Source organism: Heterocephalus glaber, unplaced genomic scaffold, assembly GCF_053883595.1.
Source record: "Heterocephalus glaber isolate CG9 unplaced genomic scaffold, H.glaber_assembly_v1.0 deba00001556, whole genome shotgun sequence".
Lineage (NCBI taxonomy): Eukaryota > Metazoa > Chordata > Mammalia > Rodentia > Bathyergidae > Heterocephalus > Heterocephalus glaber.
The window spans coordinates 2804328-2826734 of NW_028258347.1; the positions used below are offsets into that span (position 1 = coordinate 2804328).

A 22407-nucleotide genomic window follows, 5' to 3' on the forward strand; every position below is an offset into this window, starting at 1 on the left:
ACAAGAGGGGGTAGAAAGCTTCTGTAGTGCAGTTAAGTGGATATTGGATTAAAAGATGAAAGCCTTGCTCTTTGTAGAACAGAATGCTGTGTGAACATAGTGAAAAAGTTCTCTTGGTCTTATTCCCTTACCCAGTTTGTATTGTCTTAAGGAATTAGGACACTCATAAACTCAATAAAAAAGTGAAAGTACATTGGATCACTGTTTGGAAAGACTCTTAACTTTTTCAAGGTATAAAGAACTGTATGAAGCATACCATTTAATCATTGCACTTTATAATTCTTCAGCTACAAGAACTGCATAAGAATGGGAATTTAGGATATTTAGATAATGACTTTTAGATTTTGTAAACACCTAATTTGTTTATACAATTTAATCGAGCAATTCGAGTTAAAGGATAATGAATTCAAGATTAATTTTCCTTGGACCTTCCCTTGCAAATATGGGCCTTTCCTTTCTCAAATATGGTTCTGCAAAATAAATACAATTCAGAATTTTATAACTGTATCGTAGGCCTTGAAGTCCGCCTGCCACAGCATACATATCCTTGTCACTGTCCTTCCCTCTGTCCCATGGTAAAACTCACAACTCAGTTGTTTACAGCAGAAGCGCCTGTGACTAAACTACCACCTCCCTCTGCACTCCAAAACTTACTGTTTGAGGCTGTTAGGGTTGCGCTCTGCCCTCCCAAAATGAGCGTGTTGAAGTCCTAACCTTCGGTGCCTTGCAATGTGATGTTATTTGGAAGTAGAGTTGTTGAAGCCCTAATTGGTTGAACTGCAGTCCGTCTTCCCGGAGTAGGGTAATTAGGTCTAATCTAATCTCTTCTGGCTGTGACCCTTTAAGAAGGGAAACTGTGGGGACAAACACAGCTGAAGGAGAACATCTTGTGGTCGTAAGGATGGAGGCCAGGGCGATCCTTCCAGACACCACAGAGGCTCAAGGTTGCCACTGAGCCCCCAGAAGCTGAAACAGTGGCCTGGACGCAATTTGTCCCCTGCTGACACCTTGACATCTGGCCCCTGACTGTCAGATGGTGGATTTCTGTTACTGAAGCCACTGGCTTTGGGCACATGGTCATGGTGGCCCTGGAAAACTATTTCAGAGGTCCAGAGTTTGGACAGCCACACGAGGGAAGTCTCCTGAATGTTTGCCAGGGATATTTGCTGTCAGTGTCCAGGTATTTAAATAATGTCTCAACCAGTGAACTATGTCTCCAAAAGAGTTATGTTGTTTCTATCAGAATGATGTGAAACCTTTGAAAGACCTGATAAAGGAACATCATTAAAAAACTTTAGGACTGGGGAAACAACTTGAATGCGCCTAGGCAGAAAATCCTAGAGATGCCCAAGGACTCTTGACTTTGATGGCTCTGCAGCTGCTTCTCCATCCCCACCCCACTGGGGGGATACAAACTGGAATCCAGGATGACGCATGTGAATATTGTTTGTGCAAGCAGAACCCCAGTCCATGAACAGTCCCAGCAGAAGGAAGCGGTAGGCACTCAGGAAAGACAGCTGGGGAGATGCAGCCGGAGAGTATGAGGCAAACCCGGAGAATGGGAAGCAATCTGAGCAGAGGGAGGACAGGCTGGTCAGGCAATGCCGAGGTCAGACCGAGAGGGGAAGACTTGCCTCCGCAGTTAGGGCTTGCAGGCCTTCCTGATTTTCACTGGAGGCTGAACTGGGAGGAAGTGAGAGGGAAAGCGAACATGCGTTATCAGCTCTTGTAAACAGTGACTGTATTCTTGAGTGTCCTGGGTAAATATTTGAACTTCTCTGAAACTCTCTGCTCATTGATAAGCCATTCATTACCATTTACCTCTTACTCCTCCCTGAAAAGTTTCCAAACTTCAGAATTTAAGAATACACTTTCAGAGAAATTTGTTCCCATATTAAATTATTCCGAATCTACTACCCATAAATTTTTCCAAATTATTGGAAGTTGTTTTTGTTTCCTGTCCCTGTGATGACTTCCGGCTTCCTGTACTACATTTCTGTCATTTAGGCTTCATCATTTCAACCTTTATCGCTTGTAGTTTTTGTGAGGTTTATCATCGTTCAATGTAAGATGTTCAGTCCAGTAAGAACAGATGGGGAAGTGCAGCAAGCATGCATATGGATTCGAGGTGTGGTTTCCCTTGCTTTCAGGTCTCTGAACAGGGAGCAGCAGAGGGGGCTCCTGCTGTTTCTCTGTGGCTTTCGCCCTGGAAGCGCACTTGGGCCTTGGGGTGAGGACATCTGTGTCTTCATCATGGGCTCCCGCTCCAGGAGCTGGCAGCTACTCCTGTGTGAGTGTCAGATCCGCGCCTGCTGCCCCGGCACCCGGGCAGACCCGCACTGAATTCATCGTCCAGTTAGTGCGGGCATGCATTGAAGAGCTGTGTGCCTGGCTCCCGCGATGGAAAGGTGACCTAGGGTTGCAGCGCCTTGAGAACTCCTGGGGAGACACCGAGGAGGGAGCAGCAGAAGCTCCGGGCACGGGGCGGAGTTGCAGGCAGTGTCTGTACTGCTGAGCGAGCCGGAAGTGGGGGTCCTGGGCAGTGTGCTAACCTCCCTGGGCCCCCTCAAATTGTTTTTCATGGGTAGAAAATGTTTAGTTTTCAGTAAAAGACAAACAAAGCCTTTTTTTGCCATTTGTCCTCTGTGGGAGCCCCTGCGGTCCAGAGCGGAGTTCCCTGAAGGCCTGGCCCTGCCCCTGGTCCTCTGGGAGGACGGCGACTCCAGAGGTGAAGGGCCCAGGGAGAAGGCCCCGTTGCGGGGTGGACAACGCAGACCCTGAGGGGCAGCAAGCGGAGAGCCGCTGGGCCTACGTGTAGCTCAGAAGCTGCCTGCCAGAAGCCTGCGGCAGGGCTGGGCCTCGCTGGGCGCAGAAGCTGGGCGCAGAAGCTGGGCGCAGAAGCTGGGCGCAGGGCTCTGGAGGCTCCGGGGGGGTTTGGGTGGAAGAGGAGGAATGCTCCAGGGGAAGGGGCTGGGCCTTTTGCTCAACAGACTCCTTTTTAGAAAAATCCTGTTGGCTGAGATAGAAAAGTGCAAAGTGCTGTGTTCTACATTTTTAAAATTTAATACGTGTCACATGCAAGGGAGTAATAAAAAGAACATTTTGGCAGCTAACCTAAGTATACATTTGGGGGACGGGGATTTAGCTCAGTGGTTCCGGCACCTGCCTCGAAAGCGCAAGGTCCCAAGTTTGATCCCTGGTACCAAAAAAAGAGAGAGATCTAAAGAGATCTAAGTGTACATTTGGGTGAATGCACAAGCAACTGCAGATCACCTTGTGAGTTTCCAGGGCAGAGTCACCGCCTCCTGCCCCTGTGGGACTGAGACTGAAGCTGGGAGCCCCAGCTGCACACCTAGCCTATGCTTCCCAGGCTGGCCTTGAACACGCGACCCTCCTGCTTTGTTTGGCCTCCCAAGTAGCTGGGGTTACAGGCGTTCAGGACCACGCCCAGACTGACTCTTGCTGACTTTAACTGGAAGCATAACACTCAATCACTTCAGCCGCCTCCTTGTACAAAAAGTCACAAACCTTCCTGACTGACAATTTAGCATTTTCTTTTTTCTCTCCATTGCTTTTTTCATATTGATTAAGGTTGGTCCACAATGAACATTTTGTGGGTGGTAATTTTAAGCAAGAGTAATACAGAAGTGTGTTTTAATAGAAGTTGAAACATGTTGTTTTAGGCTGTAAGCAAATAACATAGGAGTGATTGAAAATCTTAGATTGACAACACTTTGCAGTATCTATTTTAATAAAAATGCATTGTTTAATGTCATGATATTTTAGTTGTGTTTTCTATATCAAGCAGTTAGAAGAAAAAACAAACCAAAAGAGAAAAGAGGAGGAAGCATTATTTCTTTTCCTGTATAGTCTTTGGTCTTTCTTTTCTCTCAACCCATTGTACTTTAAATTAGATGTTTCCCAAGAATGTTAGATACTTCTCAGTCCAGGGCATTTTTCACTACCCTGTAAGCCGAATGAAAGGGAACATGGATGTGGAAACAATAATTACAGTACTGTGATGAAAACAACAGCTGCTTAATAGGACAATAAATAAAATATTTTAAAATCATGTCCACCATTTCTAATACTGTAACTGAGCAAATCTTAATGCTGTTGCCATTAGAGTCCCCTAGTAGCCCTTGTAATTAGGCAGGACTGCCCAGGCCATCGGGCCATGAGGCCCACGGATGAGGCCCACTGACAAGGCGGCCACCTTGGGCAGAGCGCTGGCCCAGGCCCCTGTGCACACGCACAGGCGGGCCCTTCCCGGGCTGAGTTACTGCTGGTTCCGCGAGGTTCAGGAATAAAACCAGCTCATCTTCTATCTCTGCGGGCAAAGTGGTTATTCTACGCATTTTTAAAAAACGGATCTATTTTGTTATTAAATTTAGTGATTATATTTACATTTAAGCTAAGCTAAAATCTAAGTATGAAATTTTAAAATGCACGCAATCACATAAAATGCACACTTTTGACATGAAGGTGTGCATTACAGGAAAAATGCTTTGATGACAAAGAACAAGTAGGTATTTTTGAAAAGTTAAAATTATTAATTCATGTAAAATCGTAATTACAATTATGGAGCAAAATTAATTTCCTATAAAATAGGGTTTTCTGTCTAGAAAATGGAAGCAGATTATTTTAGGAGCTCATATAGCTTAAGGCTAACATTTCATGCCAATAATTCATTATTCATATATAGTGGAATACTTTAGCACATTTTTAAAATTAAAGAAGAGGTGGTTAGTTAACTCAGTCTTCCACTGTTTACTCATTTTCTAATCTTAAAGGTAAACACAGCAAAATGAACAACAGGTTAGATATTTTAATATAGTAAAATAAAGACGCCATTGTATTTAACTCTGAGAAAAATGAATGAAATACATTAACCCTAGCTTAAAAGTACCTGAAATTAGTGAAGCCCCTCATTCCCTTTGGGAAGTAATCAGTCTGCATAGCCCCAGATGTGTCATCCGGTCGACAATGACAGTCGTTCAGAGATCTGAAGCATTCGCACAGAACAGTGGGCAAGGGCAGAATCAGTAAGTCAGAGCACTGAGGGCGTTTCTTTTCAGTGTCCTTCTCTTGGAATGACCAAAATAAAAGGACCTAGCACTAAGACTGTGGTAATAAAGCTCTGTTCTGGGCACAGCTTCCTGTCACCTGACATTCCCTTGCGTTTCCTGTGTATTGTTTACTGTTACAGGCACAGGAGATGTCAGGACAATCTCATTGCTTTCCCCGACAACTCCAGGGGTATTATTCCCATCTTGAGCACGAGAAAGTTGAGAACAAGTAACTTGCTAGGAACTTGCCCGGGTCACGCAGCCCCTAATGTGGACTTGGAATTAAACAGCTTGGCTCTGGAGAGCGTGCATAGCTCCACCACTGCCTTGTATTTTTCATGCAATGAGCCCTTCTTAACAGTAGCTTCTATTATTTGATACCATATTTTGATAGCCCTTCTCCAAACTGGGTTTCCATTCTTTTCCTTCTCCACAAATACAAGCAAGGAGAAATATGTTTCATGTTTCTTTTTAACTGTTTGTTGAGTTTAATACCATGAATTTTTTGGAATTCCAAGCTTTCCTTTTGTTACGGTTTAGATATAAAACATACCCTAAAATTCTTCTGTATATAGAAGGTGGCTGGATCACGGGGCGCTGTGCTCATCTGTGGATTCATCAGTGGGTGACTCTGTACTGAGTGTGATGTTGGAAGTGGACCAGCTGTAAGAGGTGGGCCCCGGGGCGTGTCCGGAAGGGCCATGTCCCTGGACTCTTCCTCCCTCCTCTCTCTGGTCCTGGCCACCAGCATGTGAGCAGCTCTCCTCCCCGGGCCCCTCTCCCATTGCCTTGGGGTCGGCTGACCATAGAATGGACCCCTAAAATGGTGCTCCAAAACTTTCCTCCTTTCAATTGTGAGTGTCTGGTATTTTGTCCTAGCCATGGAAAGTGACGAGGACATCTCTCCAGAGCATAACTTTTGTTTTCTGTGTTTCATTCATCATTTACTTGTCTCCAGCCTGGAAAATACACATCCACGTTCATTGAGACCCCTGGCTCCAGTCGCCGTTGTCATTTATTTTTAAAAAGTTAGTAATGAGCTGAGAAGGGACCCGGCCAGGATTCTAGTTCTGTTGAGAGCAACAATCAGCAACACCATCAGCTTGCCTTCAGAGGATTCTGTCTCCAGCCTGGAAGGCCCATTAGGAGTCGTCATTAGCGCTCTGCTTCCATTCCCACGCTGTCGCTGTCCTCATCCTAGTCAGAAGGTGACACCTTAGATTAGATGCTTACCTAGTCTCGGGCTAACAGGGAGAGAGTGGGGCCCAACCTGCGCTCAGAGTGAGGGGACTGCGGAGGAGGAGGGCCGAGGTTCCATCCAGTTCCAGGGAGAGAGACGGCTAGGGCTGAACGGTTCTCAAATCCCACCCTTGACTTGCCTGCTTAGCAGGCTTGGACAGGTCAGTGTGTGTGCCCATCAGTGTTCTCATCTGTGAAGTGGGAGGGCTGTAACCTGCCTCCTGGGTTTTGGGTTTTGCGAGGATCACAGGGCAGAAGTCAGAGGAAGAGTCCCCTGCCAGTGGCAGACACGTGACATCCTCACCATTGACCACCCTCGCCGCGTTCTGGTTTTATGCCCACATTCTTCTCTGTCTCAGGCTTCCCTTCAACCTGTTTCCCTTCGTTTCTTGTAAGTATTGAGTGGCCAGAGAAATTCAGTTTGTATCTCTTCTGTTCAGAAAAGTACAGTCTTTGTCAGGATTCACCGTTCTTGATTAAAATAAGACACAATTAACTTCAGTATTCCCGATGAATTTGAGGTATAAAATATTTTAGATTTTAAAATAATTTAGGCATTTGCTGCTTATGCTCAGCCTCATTGCACGATGAATTTGGGGTGACTTAAAATATGAAATATAAAATGATAGAAAAAGTAGTAAGGCAGATAAAAGAAAACATGGACAGGAAAATAATAGAACAGAAGATAATATAATTACCTAGATAGCTAGACCACAAGATCCAGAAGAGTTGCTCAAAATGAGCTGAAAATACAATGTTAAGCTTCCTTGTAGCCAGTCTTTTAAGTGTGTGCTTATATTCAGTTTTTAAACTGATCGACATTATGGGTAATTATATTAAAAATTATATTGCATGATGTTCAAAGTAAAAAAGAATTCTCACTTTTTATTAGATCTGTAGCAGGATTACAATAATAGTGATGGAGTAAAAATTTGGAATTTATGGAAGGTAGTGAATATTAACTGAGAACAAATTACTCATTTGCCTCTCAATGGGCAAGCTAGCAAATAAATAGCTATCTACCACATCTCGTTATGTCCAACTTTCATGTTTCAATGAAAAGGCCCAAGTTCACCCAGTTGGTCTCGGGTCTCCTCTTGATGAGGAATGTGAAGGAAATTTTTGACATTTTAAAAAGGTGGTAGTTTTCTTTTTCCAAAAAGAAGAAAGTCTTTTCATCTGTTCCGCTGATGACCGCGTACAGCACTGCCATCCTTTTCTCATGCACAGTTCTGCCCTCACTGAAGCACCGAGCCAGCAGCACCTTGGAGAAGGGCCCCCCTCCGGGTTGGGTGAGGGTCCGCCTGGAGAACAGCACGCCAAGCCCGGCCTCGCCCTGGCACCTGCTCCCTGCCGGTCTCTGTGGTCCCAGGGCCTCCCCATGGCTCCAGCTGAATTCTTGTCTCTTTCCCCTGTTCTCAGGCGCTGACCTTCCTTGGACCCTACCACACGTGCTCAGCAGTTGTGCCCTGAGTTTTGTGGCCTTCGGTTTTATTGTCCATCTACTGCTCAGTTTACCTTCAGGAGGAGAAACAAGGAAGCGTAAAATACCAGCTATTCCTCCCTTTTATATCTCCAAACACCAGCACCAAAACAAACAAGACATTTGCTTCTTTCTATTTGGGGTGCTTTCACAGACAGACACTCCTCTTATTAAACACTCATGTATGGGCTTACCATTATTTTAATAAAACTTCACTGATAAACGAAGGACTGGGGGAAGTTGGCAGTGAGTGCTGGTGATACGGTATTCAGTACACCCCTCTTCCAAACATGAGACATTTTTACAGACATCACGTTGTAAGAAAATTTTTTCTTTAGAGGGAGAAGGGAGAGAGAAAACCCTCAGTGAAGAAGTGGGAGAAAGTGGGCTCTGAGGAGAGGGACAACTCGGCGTACAGATGCAGATTAGGCCCCGGAAGATGGGGCTGTGAAAGGGATTTAATGGTGGGTGGATTATAGAAATCCATGTAACAATGTTAAATAATTACAGTTCCAGCCAAGATCAAAGCAGTGCTGATTGAACGCCCTCAAGCTGTGAACGTGAAGTGTCTTGAAGGGAAGATTCCCGCCTTCCAGACTGGTCAGCAGCAGGCACTGCCTGTGATCTCCGGTGGACGGAGGAGGCCCAGGGCAGTCAGGGAACGGCTGCTCCGGGCCCGGCCCTTCATGGACTGGCAGAGAAAGCGTCTAAGGTTAGCTCTTTCTTTTGGAGGGGCAGCAAAGGTAGTCAGTCAGCGGTGCCCTGGATGTCAGCGTGAAATTCCGCAAGTGATTTATTTTCCATTCTTGATTTTGCCCTTTGTGGAAATTTTCACTTTCACCATGTAGATACATTTATCTTCAAAAGGACCAAAAGAAAAAAATGAAAACACGTGTGTATATGAGTTTGTTGATTTTGTAATGTTCCTAACACATAATAAACTATGGAATCATAAAATAATTGAAATTAGTTCTAAAATGAGACAAGTATTTAACCACAATAAAAGTGTTTTGGACAAGTTAATGTGAAAAACTGTATCCCTGTCTAGAACTATTTATCTGTATATGTATCCATGATAAGAAGGAGCACACTAGTTTCCCACCTTACAGTTGCAATTTTTAATTTACAAAAATGAAATTGTTATTTTTAAGTCACCCTAGAAATGCAAAACCAATAAATATGAAAACGATTTATAGAAATTATGTGCTTATGCTTCATATTATCCATTTAAAAATACACGAGCTTTGAATTGTAAAGTCGAAAAGCCAACCACGTAGAGAATGTTGTAGTGACAGTTTTACAGAGCCAGAACTGCACCTGAGGGGGAGATCAAGGGAGAAATTTCCTCCAGGTGCTTGGCAGTTTTGCCATGTCAGATGCATGGGACCCAGCTAGCACCTGATGTGATGCTGGAAAACCTTTATGTTAGGAGACAAAATATTGACCCAAATGCTTGGCAATAAATATTCAGCCATTTCTTAAGAGGTTGATAACATTTTAAGGAACATATGCTTTTGGATTGATAAAATATGATTGTATTAGAAGAATTTAGTAAATTTTTTCCTAATTTAATCAGTTTGCATAGCTACTCCAGTGGGAGTATTTTTTAAATGAAGACTTTCTTCTGTTTGCTCCTCTAGTAGGAAATCACCAGTATTGAAGACAATGCCTCATTACGTTTATGTGATGGGTAGGTTAGGGTGGTCGTTTCCTGAGGTAGAGATTTGGGGATATTATGGTTCTTTTTAATATTTTAACAGGAATGAAGTTCCTTTGCCAGAACAAATTTCTGTTTTTAAAGGGCTATGAATGTGTTAGCTGTGGTATCTTTTCTACTCTATGGAAAACATCATTTTTCGCCTGTAAAACATTATTTTTAAACCATGTTCATTAGTAGTGCCAAAGATGATAAGAAATTGTGGGACTAAACTATTTTAATGAATATATATTGACTAATATCTATGTAGTTTAAAACAAAAATAAAACAATATAAATTAAGACAATTTCTACAAGCTACCAGCTAATTATAAGTTTTATAGTTTTCCCCATATTCTTATGTTTAAGATGTCCAATATTCTAAAGCTAAACTTATACATTTAACAAAGGAATAATTTGGTTATTTTATTTCCATTTCTTTTCATTCCACCCTTTTGTTTACATGTACACTAAACACTTTCTTTCACTGTTGTTTTTGTTGATCCATCTGTACCACAGAGGTTTATAAAATACAGAAAGGCCTATCACCTGCCCACATTACATATAGTGAGATGCTGGGACTTCAGATTACAGATTAAATTGCTTGTATGTTTGTTTAAAATAATACCATTCTACCTCACATAGACATGATTTTAAAAACTGCTCCCTTTTCTTATGTTGAGGAAGTTGTTCGTTCTAAGAGGATTAGCAGCACTGAGAAAGAAATCTGAAATGATTCATAGAGAAAAAACTAGAGTATTTAGATAAAACAGAGTTCCGCTTCTGTCTCACTGTTCAGTTACATCCAGGATGGGGGAGCCTTGGAAGTTTTGGGTGATGGCTCTAAATTTCTGGTTCCCCATGGAAATGTCTAAGTCTTGTGTTTGTTGTGAGAATTAAACATGAGATGGATTTCCTCCTGGCCACGCTGCAGGTCGGGGTGGGCAGAGGCCTCCTGGGAGCTGTTCAGCGCCCTTGACCATTAGGTGAAGTGTGCATGGCGAGGCCTGGCCACGCCCACACTTCTCCACCACGTCCCCCTCTCCCACAGTCCACTTACAGGAGCATGGCACGTGGACGCGCTCAGTTACCAAGAGTCTCTATTGCTCTTTTTGTTATCCCAAAGACTGGGGCGAAACTGATTTTTTAAAATGTTAATGAGGTAATGAATATTTGTTGAATTTCTGTATGTAACAGGAATTCTGCTGACAGCTTTGAAATCGTTAATCACTATGATATTTCCAAGCTTTTTTTTGTTTTGGGATTGGGTGTGAGCTGAAGGCCTTTGCACTGAACTACATCCCTGCTTTTTTAGTAAATTAATTAATGCCAATTTTGAGATAGGAGCTTGGCTAAGTTACTGAATTGCCCAGGCTATGCTTGAACCTGTAGTCCTCCTGCCTCAGCCTCCTGGAGTGCTGGGATGACAGGTGCGCACCACCACACCTGGCTTTAAAACATTTGGAGAGCGGTGCTTGTTGGAATGACTCTAAAAGTAATAGGCGGAGTCTTTGGAGAAAATAGTGATTTGGGCTTCATGGGAGGGGAGGACGACTGGCACTAATGTGGTGGCCCTCGTGCTGTGTACACCTCCCACTTCTCTGCTGTCCCGGAGCCCTTCTTGAAGGAAGACTCGTTTCCCCAGCACCACGTCTGGCTTCGCCACTGCCTCGGTGCCCTCTTCCGCTGGCCCCTTGTGGCACTGACCGGTGGACATCACCGCCCTCGGCCTGCAGATGCCTCTGCCCCAGGCGTCCCGCCCGCTGACACAGTCAGCTTTGTCTGCGTCGCACCCCCACTGTCCGAGCCTCCCCCAGAAGCCCCCTTCCCTGAACCCCTGTCCAACCGCACGGGGCCTGAGCTCCGGCCTCACGCCCGCCCTCTCAGCCCTCAGTCTCCCATCTCCGCTTCCCTGGACCTGCGCGCTCCGCGTCCCCTGTGTGAGGACAGTGAGTGGCCCCTGCCCCTGATGCGGGTCCCAGGAAGCCCTTGCCAGGTGACCTGCTTGGCATCCGAGGACCTGGCAGAGTCACCTCCCCTGAGCGGGCACCGCGGGAGTCTGCCTGGTCCCTGTCCTCCTTGGCGCTGTTCTCTGGGACATGACTCATCTTCCCCGTGCGCTCTGCTGAGCCTTTCTTCAGGGAGACGTTTCCAAAGCAGACTGCTGCCTCGCAGGAGGGGAGGCTCGCCGGCGGGGCAGCTGGCGGTCCCCAAGCATGCTTGCTTGAGCGGCACAGGCCCTTGGCCACAGCAGGCGCAGAAGGCTTTCCCGCCGCCTTTGCCCCTTACAGGACAAGCTTGGACGGCTCCAGGGTGAGCCTGCTGCAGCCTCCCCACCTGTCCCCTCATGTCTCGGGGCGCGTGCTCTTCCCTTATTCGGCTGTGATTGACGTGGCGTCCCGGTCAGAGGAGGCTTCCAGGCCAGGATGTCCTTTCGGGCTCACATCTCGGTACCCTCTCTTAGCCTTCCTGTCTCCAACCCTCAGTATCCCACTGCTTTTATCCCAGTCTCAATTTTGCACCTTTAATTTCTCCCTGGCCAGCTGCTTCCGTACCCACCTGTCTCTCTGCAACTCACCTGTTTCCTGTTGCCTGCACGCGTGGAACAGGTGTCCTGTGCACTCCCAGGGTGGAGGCCAGACTGGCAGACTTCAGAGATTGGAGAATCCATGGGACCCAGCTAGTCCTTCTAGGCGTCTTCCTGAAAGAGTCATCATTGATCCCTGCACACCCATCTTTATAGCAGCACAGTATGTAGCTGCTAAGCCTTGGAAGTGGCCTCTATGTACATTAAACAGATGAAGGATAAGGAAATGTGGAATTTAGGCACAGTAGAGTACTACTCTGCCATAAAACCCTCCTTCTAAGGCCTGAGCAAGGCCCTTAACCTCCTGTGCCTGAGTTTCCTCATCTACCAAACAAGAGTAGTAGTGATTGGATCAATAATAAGTGAGAATAGCTGAAGTTTGCTTTGAGCTTTCTGTGCTCCTGCCAGTTTTAAACCGTTTATCCGTAGTAACTCACATTGTCTGCCGGAGCCCTCTGATTGGCCACGTTTGCCCACGGAGCTCTATGTTTTAATAATCCGCACAGGGTGGAAAAGCCACACAGCACATCTGAGGGTTCAATGAGTTCACTGGCACACTGTGCTCAGCCAAGGGCTCCGGAACAGATCGCCAATATAGTGATTGTTGTTACAGATGCTTCCAAGTAGTGTCCAGTGAGTCCCTAAACTATCCCTGCTGTCACGAGGAAGACCCTTCATGGGCCCTGAGGGCATGAAACCCATGTCACGTGGCATGAGCGTCCTAAAGAAACTTACGTGTGGCGCAGACATTTTAAAGGCGATATCTGTCTTCCTCTCACTCTCTTTTTCTCTTCATCCTCTGGCTTCCACCTTCTTTCTTGGGAGAAGCGGAGGAGCACTGGGCTCAGGACCCAGCCTCAGCCTCCTTCACATCTCTGCTCCAGGCCCTCGCTGGGCGGCCTGGAGGAGGAAACTAACTTCCTGTGCTGCGGTATTTTGATCAGCAAAAGGGACCACATATGTGTCTGCCTTCAAGGGCCACTGGGATTATTCCGTGTGGTCGTGCGTGGAGAATTGTGTCTGGGAGTATTAAGCACAGTGGAAAAGGTAGCTTGTTTCTATATTTACAAAATTAACAGCAAATAGATGAAAAGAATTTTAATGTATATTTTATGGATTAATATTGATTACTTTGCGTTATATTCCCTTCTCTTAATTTTACAGTATTTAGGGTTTAATATTTTATATGATTTCTTCCTCAGAATTATCAAATTTTAAAGTACAGAAAGTTCATCATATATTAACAATGCGTATGGTTTTTTTTAAAGTTCATTACTCTCACTTCATTAGGCACAGCTCTTGTTGGTTTTATTGCTTATTATATGCTTACAATGTTTTGCAGATGTCATTAGAAAGTTTCTGATTATCTCTTGAACTTTTCTTCCTTTGCCGAGTTTATTCTGTTTGTGACTCCTACAAGGGATTGCACACATTCTCTTGTTTGGTGTTTTCCATCCCTGAATTTCACTGGCAGCTGTGAATATGTTCAATGTCACCTTCGGGTCATACATGAGCAGTGACAGGTACGTGCAATTAGTACATTTTTACTGCATTCTTTGTCGGATTTGGGGCTCAGAGAGGAGTGGCATGGGCCACCATAGCTTAAGTTGCTCATTCTCTGGGTTGGGAGAGCTAGAGACAGGCAGTGGACCCTTGACTTATGAACTCAATTCGCTCTCAAGGGCTGGTTGTAACCCAAGTTGGTCAGTGAAGGCTCAGGCTGCCTTTACACAGCCTTCAAAGTCTCTCCCCTGCACACCGGCAGAGCTCAGTGTCCTTAGAGAGACCCTGACCCTGGATCTCTCAGTTAACCACATAGAGGAAAGGATGCTGTCATGCTCCTTCCAGAACTCTTTAGGGTTAAATCTGTGTCTGAGACCATCTGGCAGCACAAGTGGCCGGCATTCGGGCCATAACTCAAGACTTTGGTTTTAACCCAAGCTGTTCCTATGTCAGGCTGGTTGTAACTCAAGGTCCGCTGTGCCTCACCTGGATTTATCATGGCTGACGCTCTCTGAGGAGAATAATTGAAATCCCAAGGAAGCACCCATGGGAGTTGAGTCTTCTCCAGCCTGAAGTGGTAGCACTTTTCCATGTTAAGCACCTACTCAGTTGATCTTGGCAGAATCCACAGCCTTCCAGGGCTGGTGGTCAGTGTGTAGGTCATGGCTGGCCAAGCATGAGTGGGCTTCTTTCAGAGACTGGGCTGCATGCAGAGCCTTTCTATGGTCCCCAAGTGTGAACTCTCCCTTTGCGCTGTTCATTTTAAATTCTCCACTAACATCAGCTCGTCTCCATTTGTGCTGGGAATTTCAGCTCTGACTAGAGCAGAGACTCTGCTTAATTATAACTTTATCAAAACCATTTATTAAACTCGATGTACCTGCATAGCCTCTTTATCATAAAAATAATTTAGATTAAACTGCCAAGGTTTGACCTTCTCCCAGAATTATTTGGATTATTACCCAAGACCCCAATTTTCTAGGCCAGTGTTTCACAAAATGTGGTCACCGGATTACTTGAGCACCTTTCCAGATAAGCGAAATCATAAAATCCATAAAATTTTATGCACAGTGATCTTTGAAAACCTATATACACACCTTGAAAAATAAATGGAGGCCAGTGAACTTTAACAGTCTTACACTCACTTTGGTGACTCTTGAAAGAGCGAAAAGTACATTTTAGTCAGCATCCAGCACTCTGCAGGAATCAGTGTAAGATTCATGATGGAGTCTCAGCGTGAGCAGAGGCGTCCTCGCGTGATTTGCTTGATACTGCTGAGGTAGAAGCTGAAAACGGGGGAGTTTGCGGTAACTGAGCTGTCGCTGCACCTTCACCGGAGTGGACGTCCCCGATGGTTTACGTAGAAAACGCTGGGGCATCGGGGAAGGCGTGCCGCCACGTCCTTTGTGATTAGAGCCCACTTAGCCACTAAGCTGGAAGACATTTAAATATGAAAAATAACTGACCAGTGCCTCCCTGCACACTGCTTCTGTTTTGTATCTGTGCCTCCCCTTCTCTGCCTGACTCATCTTGCAGGATGGCAGTTGGGTCTTGTAGGGTCCTTTTCTCTCTGGGGGCCCCTGCACTTTATTCAGAGATTAATCAAGAGTCATTTCATGATATGTGACCTCCCATTGTTATAAACTGATGTTTCCAGTCTTACTGGCAAGGTCTTAGGGCCTCGCCCTTGCTGCCTCCCTGGCTGCTGCCTCTGCTCTGTGCCCCACAGTGCCCACCATGAGGCCTCAGTGCAGCCAATAGTGACTCGAGGTCCACTCCATTCCAATGGGTTAGGAGGAAGGAAGACAACCGGCTATGCCTCGGAGGGCTTAGAGAGAGCACACACGCAGGGTATGAAGGTCCGGGAGCTCATACAATGTCTCGGCGGTCTTTCCTATCTGCAGGGAATCCCCATAGAGCAACAGGATGAGAAGAGTTTGTACCCGACTTCCAGAGCCTTAAGAAATACAGACACTCTGACTTTGTGTTGGTGCATCTATTATCTCTGTATCTGTTCACACACGCTGATAATATGCAATGTACATACATGCGTCTGTAAGCACACAAGCTTTCAATAGTGGGGAGAGAATATAATTGACTTATTCTTTAGTTTTTCAGCTTAGCTTGGACAGCTTCCAAAGCACTTACACAGGGCTCTGTTGCCTTAAACAGGCTACCCTGCCATATGGCAGTTTTACTGCTGTGGAGTTCAGTTGTAATTGATTTATATTAGATTATGATGATATACTTGATAGTCCATTAAGGAAGTGACTAAGCTAGGTTCTTGACTATTGGGTGTGCACCTGGATAAAATCTAAGATTTTTAGTTCCAGTTTTTAGTTTTGATCTTGGTATCTGTTTCTCTTTGTTTTTGTTTTCTCATCTCAAGCTTCTGTGGCAGGGAGGGAAATGTGCCATGCACATGTATTAAGAGTCATTGGCTTTAAGTTTGATGAGAAGTTATTATGTTGACAGTCTTAAGTCTTCAGCCTGGCACTTAGCCACAATTAAGTTCTCAATTACCTGGGTTGACTGGGGTCAGGAAGAGCATAAATCTGCTATGAGTAAAGCAACAAGCACAGCTGTTCAAAGCATTGTTAACATTTTTAAACTAAGGTCCTAATGAGAAGCCAGATTAGGAAAGATTTGCCATTTTCCTCCTTTTATTTCCTATCTTTTCCTGAGGTCATCGATATGTAAAGAAATGACCAAGAAACAGCCACCATAAAAAAACATAACCCCTTAAATGTTAAAACAGAATAACGAGGAGTCTATGGGAAATGAACATCATTTATCTTCTTACCATCTAATTTTATGGTCCACCATTAACTGTCATCCATTAGTTAATATGCAATTATGAAACAATTTGCAAATCTAATAGATGAATATTTAAAACCAAGGCAGTTAAAACCATCTTATGATTGGCTGAGTGTAGAAGCAATCATATAAAGAGTGTGGTTTTAAAAATATCTGTCTTGGATGAATACCACACCTGTCAACCCAGGCCAAAAAAACCCCCCAAAAAACCCAAAAACCCCTCACCACCACCAACAACAAAAATACCTTTTGTTTCTTTTACTTTTACTTTTAAAAAATCTTTTTTGGGTCACAGAGTCACAGGCCTGTGGTCCTCAGGGAAACCATCTCTTCACTGGAATGGAGCTTCTCAAAAGCTCAAGGATTCAGTGTTCTGACCCAGTTTGCTCAAAATAAAGAACAGCCATAGAAGCAAATGAAATGTGGATTTAACACAAAGTTCCTGATTTATTGAAAAACATTGGTTAAAAGTACTTCATTTCTTTTACGGCAGCAATAAAGAGATTTTACAGTTAGTAACATATAACTCAGAGGAGTGACAAATTTGGTACTTAAAAAATATTTAGGTTAAAAACAACCCTGCCACTTCTACTAAGTCATTTTTAGAACATAATCATTTTAGTTCTTCCCTCTCTCTAATTTTATAACCAGGAGACAACCTCCCCAAGGAGAATCCCTAACCCCTTGTAAAATACCTTTCTGCTTCTCACTGTTACAGCCTCCGCTGATGATTAGTTGGAAGTTGTGTTTGACCTAGAAATTAGGAAGCACTTTGGCGCTTCCTCTTGGTACCCTGTGTACATAAATAAATAGCATCAATTCTAAAGGGCCTGAGAGCACAAGTTTCACAGAAACCTCAGATTGCTAGCAGAGCTCAGTGCTCTTGATTTGCTGAGAAATGTTAAGTGTCCAGTTACAATGCCGCAGCCAAAGAAAATTTGCAAGTGTTAAAAGATTTAAGCTAAGAAGTAACTGGCCTGGGTTTAAGAGAATTTGTGTATGCCTGTTTATAGATTTCAAGGAGAACACGAAGAATGTTTTTAACATCATCTCTGGTGTCATTAGAGCATAGGTTTTCATGCAAGGAAGTGGTGAAAACAGAATTCTTCAGCTACTGTTAACTTTTAACAGCAGAATTCCTGCCAGTTTGGGTATGGATTTACAGGACCATTTCTTGTTTTATGAAACAACATTCAACTTTCACATGTAATTTTGGAATTCATTTCAGAAAGTCAGGAGTTTCCAAACATGAGCCTTGAAAGGACAGATGGAAAGAGTGGTACTCAGAATGAGATGAGGGTCATAAATCTGTCTGCAGTTTTATAAAACAGCCGGGCAGAGCTGTGGCCAGAATTTCATGGAATAGCATTGGTAATCTTGCTGTTTCTCTATGGAAGATTTAGATGTGTATCTAGGAGTCAAAAGCATTGGTCATGCATATTTATTCTTGATAATGCCTTGTGCTACTATTTTGCAAGACAAATGTGACTTCTATTTGCTCTTAAAATGTTTCTCCCAGAGTGATGGGATCACCTCCCTCACTGCCCGTGGTCCTCTAGGGGCAGTTCGCTGGACACACTCTGACCTTCACGCTGGGGCTGTGAGTGCTTTCAGTCTTCCCTAACTGAGCCGAAGCTCTGTAGGGTGCAGCGTTGTCTGTTACTTACTTTGTGCATTATTACTAGTGATTAGCACAGTGGATGGCTCAGAGCGTGCAGTTGATACTTACGGGATGGGTGAAGAAGTAAACCTATTGCATTTGTGATTTTGTATATAAAGTCTCCCTTTGTAACATCAGTGTGGATTTGAAGAGGGAGTTGGGGGTTGGGGATGACCTGAGGGTAGGGTATGCTCACAGCCAGCACTCTTAACCTTCAGATACGAGTCCTCAGGAACCCACTGACTAGCTGAGAATTGGACATTGTGAAAAAGATGTGAGAAGATTTCACGTGGCCCCAGCTTGTTCTTGTGGTTCTTCAGGGTGGTTTCCACACAGGAGGCCAGGACATTCCGTAGTAATGAAGCCACAACAGGCATACAGCAGTGAAGATGTTCTTTGAGAAGGACTCTGTAAGTGGACTCTTTGTGCATTTTCCAAGAACTTGGGAAACTGGTGAACCTGTTTTCGATATTAACCTCAGTGAAATAATTTCTATCAGCTGATTTCATCCTGAAAACAATCGTATAGGCAGGGAATTAAAGGGTGTCCACATTAGATTCTCCAAACTAAACAGAGCCTCTGGGAGTAGGAGAAGCAAAATGCTTTTGTGGAAGAATGTATAGTGTTTTTCTTACACTTTCTCCTGAGACATGGCTGTTAGTGATGATCTTGAAAGAGATAACATGGCAGTGTTTTCGTGCGTTCATATTAGGTAATGGAGCTTCCATCCCCAACCTGGAAACTTTGATCTAAATAATTTACATGTCTTTCTCAAGATTCTGTAACTAGTTAGTGGCAAGTCTGGGCCTGGAACTGGGTCTCCCACGAATTTTAAATTCTTCTCACTCCCATTCCACTACTCTGTTCGTCTTTCTAATTCTTGGTGACTGGATTAAGGGATCTGTTCATCATTTCTTTCCATAAAGCACAGTGCATTTACCTCAGTGATAAGAAAAAAACGGGTTCTTTCAAAAATGGGAGCATGGGTCTCTGGTCCAGACGTGCAGGTCAGCCTGAGTGCTGGGCAGTGCTGTGCTCCGTTGTGCGTTGGATGTGTTCCCTTGTGGATGCGTGGGCTGTGTACGTGGCCGAGCTCTCACACCTCAGCTGTGACCCCAGCCCGGCCCGACTTTCAGGCAGCCTGGCTTTGGGCAGTCGCTTTGGCTTCTCCAGTCTCACTTTCCTTGGTTGTGACATCGAATGTCGGCTAAAGCTGATTAGAAGACTGATCCATAATGTCTGTTGAACTCCATATAATTGTACTGTTAAAATACTGTTTCGCTATTGTTTAAATAAATCCAAGTTTCCACTCACCCAGCTTTCTGCCTAAGAATGGAATGTGCCAGAAGAAGTGACTGTCTTCCATCTCCCCAGGACGGCTGAGGCTGCCCTTCCAGTGCAGGGCCAGGGCCAGCCAGGGGACACCCACCGAGTTTCCTCCTCCTGCGAGGCTGTATGGGTGCTCACTCCCCTGCCGGTTCAGGACCTTTAATGAAAATGCAGACACTCCAAGGGTGAGTGTTAGACTCGGCTGGTTCCTTAGAGACACAGGAGCCTGTAAACTCCGTGGCCACCTCTGCAGGTATTGAGTGGGGCCTGGGAACCCACCTTCCCCTCGGCCCCACCCTGTTCTGATGACCGTCCTTGAGGTGCCAGAGGCTCTGCCTTGGAAGAGTCCTAGTCAGTGCTGGGCTTCCTTGCCCTCTGTGGAAGCCCCGGGAAGCTGCTCTTTGAGCTCCACCAAGATGGCTCCTCAGTTTGGGCTCCACCTCTTTTCTGGTGTCAAGATTTACATCTGTAGTGGTCCCCAGAGCCTCATGCATGTGGAAGGCAATTGCATTTGTGGACACTCCAGATGTCCTGCTGTTAGGACTGGGGTCTGGTCAAAAGAGAAGGGTCACCGAGGGCCTGACCTGGGAGTATCTCTCTCCTGGCTCCTCCCTTCTCTCCCACCTTCCTGTCCACCACACCATGAGCAGCTTCTCCTCTGCCAGCCCCCTCAGCCAGGCCGCCCTGCCTCGGAGCCTGCTGACCGTGGGCTGAAACCTCTACATACTGTGAGCCAAAATAAACCTCTCCTTCTATTTATTGTGGGTGTCAAGTATTTTGTCCCACCAACAAGGAAGGTGGTTAAGAAATGGTGGTTCTTCATAATCGTTCAATGATAGCTCAAAAAAGTATAGAAATATTTTTGAGAGAAAGTCCAGCTTTCCTTTTTCAGTGTTATTCTCTAAAATTGTGCACCATGTTCTTAGCCGACCTGATAGTGGGGAGGCCTGATGTGTCTTACTCTTAGGGCAGTTTTACTTTGACCCAATTTTAGGATCTTTGAAGTTTAAAATTCAGATTGGGCTGTGGAAGCATGTGTCCTTGTGAGACGCAGGCAGGCATTCCTTCCACTGTGCTTTATTGCCTTCTTGCAAGTATTTAATTTTCTTTCAAAACTGTTTTTTGTATATTCACCAATAAGGCTTTTTCATTTACTTATTAATTTTTTTACTATTCGGTCCTTGAGAGCAGGTAAAAAAAATTTAGAAGTTGTTCTCCTTTGGCTACTAATTCCATGCCTTATGCGCAGAAGTTAGGGGCCAAAAATGTCGGTCTTCTTCCAAATCACGTAAGCAAGGTGGTCACACAACTCACTTTAGTTAAAACCGCTGCAGCCAGGGAAGTAGTTAATGCCGCTGTCCTGGAGGCGAGGCAGACAAGGAGGAACTTGTTAGAAGAACTTGTTGCTCGGTGTGTTTTTGCAGTTCATTGGTGCCATTGTTATTGGGAATAAAAGAATGATTAGGCCTCAGGAAGTAGGAGCCATTAAAAGCTTGTTTGTTTAAGAGAAGAGACTGCTTTCCTACAGGTTGAAGTTGTGCTGTCCAACATGTTTAAGAAAGAACAACTGCGGGCGAGGCAGGCCCTCTCCATCTGGGACCCGTAGCTGCTGCGTGGTCAGGCTAGTGGTGTGAGCGGCAGCCCATTCTTCTGCATCCCGGCATCATGCGTGGGTTGGTCTTGTTCTTTTCCAAGCTGCTTTTATTACACTGCATTGATGGAGGCACTGCAGCGTTGGTGAGTCACTGGCACCCCGTGCCCGAGCTGTGAGCCGTTGTCACTGGAGCTGCAGTGCGAGGGGGCAGCAGTGCTGGGAGTGCTTTGTGTTCTTGGTTTCCTCTTTCTAAGGTAGATTTTAAATTCTGCTTTGTGGTTTGCAGGGAGCAACCTCGTGTCTTAATGCCCGCTTCTCTGACCTGTCTGGTGTTTGACAGGAAAGGTCAGTATTTACTCAGCAGCACAGATACCTCATCTCATCTGCTACTTCTTTCTTCCTTTCCCAGGCTTTGCATCCTCTGCGCCTGGATTTACACGTGTGTCTTCCACTCACACCTCAGTTGTATTGCACAAGTCTGCCCTTATGAATAAACTCCATCTGAGCAACTCTAGCTCTGTCACTAGGATCATGCAGACCCAGGTGTGCGTGTGCCCTTGGAGAAGAGGAGCTTGGGATGCGACATAACCTCTGCCATCGGGTGGACTTTTTACTTCCCTCTTTAATCAACAAGTACCTGCTGAGCTTATACAGTGGTTGAGTGCTGTACTAGAATGTAATTTAAGGGAAAGCAGCATATTCTGCAGAAAATAGAAAACATTTCTTTTCAACAAGAGGTATTTTTATACGTAATAACTCCAAGGAATACAGGTTTCCCAGTTAATGAATAACAGCACTGAGGAATTACATTTCACAAAATGTCAGTTCACAAAATAAATGGTAGCAAAAGTCAGAGTAGGCGTGGTTTCCTGTGGGCTAGGAGAACATGTTTCAACTGTCCTTTTAGCGTAAAAATGATATTTAAAAACAATTTAGGCTGTATTTTTCCTTTAATCTCAATCCCTCTCTCTCTCTCTCTCTCTCTCCCTCCCTTCCTCCCTTTCTTTTTTTTGCCACTGTATTAGTTCCCTTGAGCTACCATAATGAAATACCTTAGACTGAGTGTCTTAAAAACAGGCATTGACTTTCTCACAGCCCTGGAGTCAGGAAGCCTGAGGTCTGGCGCCTGTGGTCTGGTGAGGGCTGGGTTCCCGAATGCAGAAGTCCCTCTGGCGCCCTCGGTGTGTGCCCCAGCAAAGGCCGGAGACTCTTTCTGTCCGCTGCCCCTCTCCTTCCTCCCCCTCCTCCTCCATACTTCCACTTCCTCTCCCTTCTTCCTCCTCTATGTTAAATGTGTTCTTTTAGTCCATGTTGCACTACCCAATGATTACATTGCTCCTGAAGAGTTGGTGCATGGACATCGCGCTTCTTAAATCTTCCTCTTCCTCTATTTCCCTGTTCATCTATCTCTTGGTCCATTTCCCTTTTGCT

At 44.9% G+C, this 22407-nt stretch overlaps 1 protein-coding gene across 5 annotated transcripts in view; it reads left to right on the forward strand.

Annotated features, from left to right (window-relative positions):
* Zfpm2 (zinc finger protein, FOG family member 2) overlaps nt 1–22407 on the forward strand; it is a 407643-nt gene that overhangs the window by 115115 nt on the left and 270121 nt on the right. The window lies entirely within an intron of this gene.